The sequence below is a fragment of the Leopardus geoffroyi genome, chromosome D1 (genome assembly GCF_018350155.1).
Source record: "Leopardus geoffroyi isolate Oge1 chromosome D1, O.geoffroyi_Oge1_pat1.0, whole genome shotgun sequence".
NCBI lineage: Eukaryota > Metazoa > Chordata > Mammalia > Carnivora > Felidae > Leopardus > Leopardus geoffroyi.
Window position 1 is genome coordinate 70,038,468 of NC_059329.1, and position 6,000 is coordinate 70,044,467.

Sequence of the window (6,000 nt, forward strand, 5' to 3'; positions counted from 1 at the left end):
AGTTTCTCTGATGTGCCAAGCCCTCCTCTTTGGGTCAGACTTCCATGTTTACCACAGAAACCCCTCTTTTTACCTGTGGTCTGCAGGCCCTACTGATCTTATACTTTTTGAGGAACACTATCATCTTTTCTTTTCTTTTCAATTTTTTTTTTTAATTTACATCCAAATTAGTTAGCATATAGTGCAACAATGATTTCAGGGGTAGATTCCTTAGTGCCCCTTACCCATTTAGCCCCTCCCCCATCCCACAACCCCTCCAGTAACCCTCTGTTTGTTCTCCATATTTATGAGTCTCTTATGTTTTGTCCCCCTCCCTGTTTTTATATTATTTTTGTTTCCCTTCCCTTAGGTTCATCTGTTTTGTCTCTTAAAGTCCTCATATGAGTGAAGTCAGATGATATTTGTCTTTCTCTGACTGACTAATTTCACTTAGCATATTACCCTCTAGTTCCATCTACACTGTTGCAAATGGCAAGATTTCATTCTTTTTGATTGCCGAGTAATACTCCATTGTATATATATACATACCACATTGTCTTTATCCATTCATCCATAGATGGACATTTGGGCTCTTTCCATACTTTGGCTATTGTCGATAGTGCTGCTATAAACATGGGGGTGCATATGTCCCTTCGAAATAGCACACCTGTATCCCTTGGATAAATGCCTAGTAGTGCAATTGCTGGGTCGTAGGGTAGTTCTATTTTCAGTTTTTTGAGGAACCTCCATACTGCTTTCCAGAGTGGCTGCACCAGCTTGCATTCCCATGTAACATGTTAATAACAGGGGAAACCATATGGGAGCGGTAGAGTGGAACTCTCTGTGCCATCTGCTTAAATTTTCTGTAAATTTAAAGTTCTTCTAAAAAATAAAGTCCATCGGTTAAAAAAGTTCACAGAGATATGGCAGGAAAGATAAATAAATGAGCATAACTGTCAGCAAATCAACTAAATAAAAGTTTATGAATTGAATTGAGAATTAGGAGAGGTAACTGAATACAGCAAAATTCAGAGTAAAAGAAGATTTTTAAAAATCGTCTATTGTCACTTTCCACAGCACTTTATACTACCCCTTGTCTTATTTGGTTCTCACAGTATCTTTGAGGTAAATGTTGTTCCTGTCTGTAAGTGAGAAGCTGAAGCTTAGACTTATGAAATTCTTGGTTCCAGTTCATTCTACTAGTGAGGGGACATAGCCAGAATTTACATGTGTCTCTTATATCCATGGCTTTTTCCTCAATGTCGTATGGCAGAGAATAAAGGTCAAAAGAATGAAAGAGGGGTTGAGGGGATGTGTGAAATAGATGATGAGAATTAAGAAGTGTACTTGTCCAGATGAGCACCGGGTGCTGTATGAATGTGTTGAATCTCTATATTATATACCTGAGACTAATATTATACCATACATTAACAAACTGGAATTTAAGTAAAACCTTTAAAAAAAAAATGAAAGCAGGAAATTCAACCCAAAACATATCTGCTAAGGTTGAGGCCCTGTGTTGAAATGTACGAGATTACAGAGAAGGTCAGTCATGGACCCTGACCTTGAGGAATATACGCTGTAATGGGGGAGACACAAAAATATAATTTGCAGTAATACCTGGTCCACTGGCATGGAGAGGAGATGCAGATGTGGCTGTTGAACATGCACACAATCTTATTCCTGTGGGTGCTAAGAAGTTTCAAGGTCAGACTCCTACACTTCTGTGCAATCGTTGCAAATTAGAAGATTATTTCTTTTCACCTGAGGGAGCATTGAAGGATAGGCATCTGGTTTCGTTTCAGGTGTAAACAAGATGACACACATAAATGATAAAGAGGACAATCTTTTATCTGACATAAAGGTCTCTGCCTATAGTTTTTCAGCTGTATACGCTTTCCTTGCCACTAACCAGTTTAGCTGACATTCTGATTTTAAGCTTAGATTCACCAAAGGACTCATATCTTTCATTAATCAGAGTGCAATAATACAATAATAGTTATAGGGCACTTACTAGATGGCAGGACTCTTCTAAGTGCTTTATATACATTATTGCTTTAATCTTTACAACTATCCTAAAATGGGACTATTTTAACCCCTATTTTGCAACTGAGAAATCTAAGACATGAATAAGTTTAAAACTTGTCCAGGGTTACCTAACTATATTGACAGAGACGCAATTTGAACAGGAGAATGTGACTTCATAACCCATCTTATAATTGTGGTATATTGTTCATCTATTCACCCCCCGAACACACACACAGACACACACACACTGAAAAAGTATATTAAAGTGTGTTTACTACACTATATTTTGTATGTGAGTAAATATACTTTCTCTAATTTCTAAAATTATTTTGATCTTCACAACCTCCCCAGAAGCTAATTAGCAAGGGCATAAAAGTTCTCAATTTCATTTAGTTTAAAAATGAGTTCAAGTATGTACCATCAGCATGTGGGATTCATTCCTGGAATGCATAGATGGTTCAATATATAAAAATTAATGTGCTCCATCACATTTACAGAATTAAAAAAACCCACATAATGATATCAAGTGGTGCAGAAAAACATTTAACAAAATTCAACACCCTTTCTTGATAAAAACCCTCAACAAACTAGGATTGAAAGGAAACTACCTCAACATAAACACCATGTATGAAAAACCCACAGCTGACATCATACTCAATGATGAAAGACTGAAAACTTTTCCTCTAAGATCAGAAACAATATAAGGATGTTCATTTTCATCACTTGTATTCAACATAGTAGTGGAAGTCCTAGTCAGAGCAATTAGTCAAGCAAAAGAAATGAAGTCATCCAAATTGAAAAGGAAGAAGTAAAATTATCTCTGTTCACAGACAACAGAAGCATGTCTGTAGAAAACCCTAGAGATTACACACACACACACACACACACACACACACACACAGTTAGAACTAATAAATTCATCAACATTAGAGAATACACAATTAACACACAAAAATCAGTTGCACTTATTTACACCCACAATGAACGATCCAAAAATGAAATTAAGAAAACAATTTTATTTACAATAGCATTAGGAGCATAAAGTATTTAAGAATAAACTTAACTGTGAGGGTGAAAGACTTGCATAGTGATAACTACAAAACAATGCTGAAATTAAAGACATCAATAAATAGCAAGACATCCCACGATCATGGATTGGAAGACTTAATGTTGTTAAGATGTCAACACTATCCAAAGCAATCTACAGATTTGGTGCAATCTCTACCAAAATTTCAGTGATGTTTTTTGCAGAAAAGGAAATATTCTTCTAAAATTCATCTGGAATCTCAAGGGACCTCGGTTAGCCAGAGCAATTGTGAAAAAGAAGAACACAGTTGGAAAACAACACTTGCTGATTTCAAAACTTACTACAGAACTATGGTAATCAACACTGTGTGGTACTGGTGTAATGACAGATATGAAGACCAATGGAATTGAATAGAGAACACAGAAATAAATCCTTGCATACACGGTCAAATGACTTTTGACAGGGTGCCAAGATCATTCAGTGGGGGAAAGGACAGTCTTTTAAACAAATAGTGTTGGGAAAACTGGATGTCCACATGCAAAAAACTTGAAGCTAGATCCTTACCTTACACCATATATAAAAATAAACTCAAAAGGCATCAAATATCTAAACATAAAAGCTAAAACTTCTAGAATTCGTAGAAGAGAACATAGGGAAAATCTTCATGACAATGGATTTGGCAATGATTTCTTGACTATGACACCAAAAGCATCTACAGGTAGGGGTGGAGAGGCCGGAAAGAACATTTTCTCAGGGGTGCCTGGGTGACTCAGTTGGTTAATATCCGACTTTGGCTCAGGTCATGATCTCATGGTTTGTGAGTTCAAGCCCCGCACCGGGCTCTTGTGCTGGCAGCTCAGAGCCTGGAACCTGCTTCAGATGCTGTGTCTCCCTCTTTCTCTGCCCCTCCCCTACTTGCACTCTGTCTCTGTCTCTCTCTCTCTTTCAAAAATAAATAAACATTAAAAAGAAAATTTTCTCAGAGGGGGTAAAATTCTAGTTGGGTTTTCAAGCAAGGAATTATGTTACTACTTAACGGTTTTACATGTATATTTTATATCTACAACTAGATCAAAAGCAATTCATGGGAGGCAGCCTGAAAGAATCATAGCTTCAGATTTAAAAGGATCATTAGAGATTATTTAAACCAATCCCTTCATGGTGCTACTGTAGACTGTCTGTGTCCCTCCCAAATTTGTATGTTGAAACCTAATCCCTAATGTGGTGGTATTTGGAGGTGGAGCCTTTAGGAGGTAATTAGGTCATGGAACCCTCATGAATTAGAATAGTGCCTCTATAAGAGGCTCCAGAATTATTCCTTACCCCCTTTCTGGCATGTGGGGACATAGAGGGAAGATAGCTGTCTATGAGCCAGGAAGCCAGTTCAGAAATATATTTCTGTTGTCTACACGCCACCAGTCTATGGTAGCTTGTTATAGCAGCCCAAAGAGACTAATCCACTAACAAAGAAACTGGGGCTCTGAAAGGGGACATAAGTTGTTCCAAGTTCTTTTTTCATCTTCATCATGGTAGCTGTCACAGACTTAATAGGTCTAAATCTCCCCGACCTGGGAATATGAAATGATTTCTCCAATATCCAAATGATGAAGGTTTTGTGCCCCCATCCCACTTGATTGAAGAAAGTCTAGTCATCCAATAAGCTCTCTTCCCTAGGTGGTTTTACCATCAGAGAAGCTTGCACGTTCTGCAAGTCCAGCCTGATGGAGTATGCTACCTGGTTAAGCTAATGGTCTCAGGATGTTGCTTTTCTATGTATTTTGATTGAAATAATTTTGTTATTTTCTATTTTTCTAAGCATGGCCTTTCACTTTCCTGCCTGTCACATGGGACAGTTTGGGGATTATCATCCGTCCTTGAACACCTGCTGCCATCGCTCTTTTGGCATGGGCAGTGAGGGAAGGAAACAAACCCTTCCTTTAATTGATGGTGGATAGAAAGCAGAATAGAGAGAATAAGGTATACGTATTGCTGAATGTGGCTGCTCAGAGTCTTCAGACCCATCTGGTCAGGGTCCTAGGAGGATGCCCCCCACCCAGCTGCTAGTCTGGCACCTTCTGGTTGGTGCCGTTTAAAAAAAAATTTTTTTAATGTTTATTTATTTTTTAGAGAGAGAAAGACAGTGTAAGTGGGGAAGGGGCACAGAGAGAGGGAGGCACAGAATCTGAAGCAGGCTCCAGGCTCTGAGCTGTCAGCACAGAGCCCGATGCGGGGCTTGAACTCATGAAGTGTGAGATATCATGACCTGAGCCCAAGTCAGACAGACGCTCAACCGACTGAGCCACCCAGGCACCCCTGGTTGGTGCCATTTTATCTCTCATGAAAGACAAGCCCTTGAGTATCTCGTCTGCCCTGAAGTTGAAGTTCCACCTACCATGAAGCAGTTGGAGGGCCATCACCCTAGTCCTCATCTTCTATTCCAGAATCAACATCTTTCCAGGCAGGCAGGGTGATTAGAAATGGAAACATCCGCCTAATTCAGGAGAAGCCTCTTCTACTCCATGCAAGGTGGGTTGTAGAGCAGAATGGCCCACAAAAATCCAGTCTTATTAGATCAAAATATGTCAGTGTCAGCACAAGTGGGTTATTTCTTCAAATTATCTGTTGACACTGACAGTCCAGTGCAGTCTAGTTCCTTCCCTCCTATTGTTTTCTCCAGCTCCAAATAATGTTTGGGATCTCACATTTTGGTACGTTTTCAGATTTCTAGATCTCTGAGAATAAAACTCTCTTATTTCCTCAATAACAAACAATAAAGCTCTTTCAATTCAACCAAAGAAAAGAATATTTTTCCCCAAATAAGTACAAATTCTGCAGAGTGGCACCACCAAAGCACATCAAATTTATACAATCTAAAAGAAAACTGAGCTGCTTCATCCAAAATATCTGCTTTCATGTCATTTCCATTTTCTCAAAAAAAGGATGCATGAGTAGTCGAGATATATGTA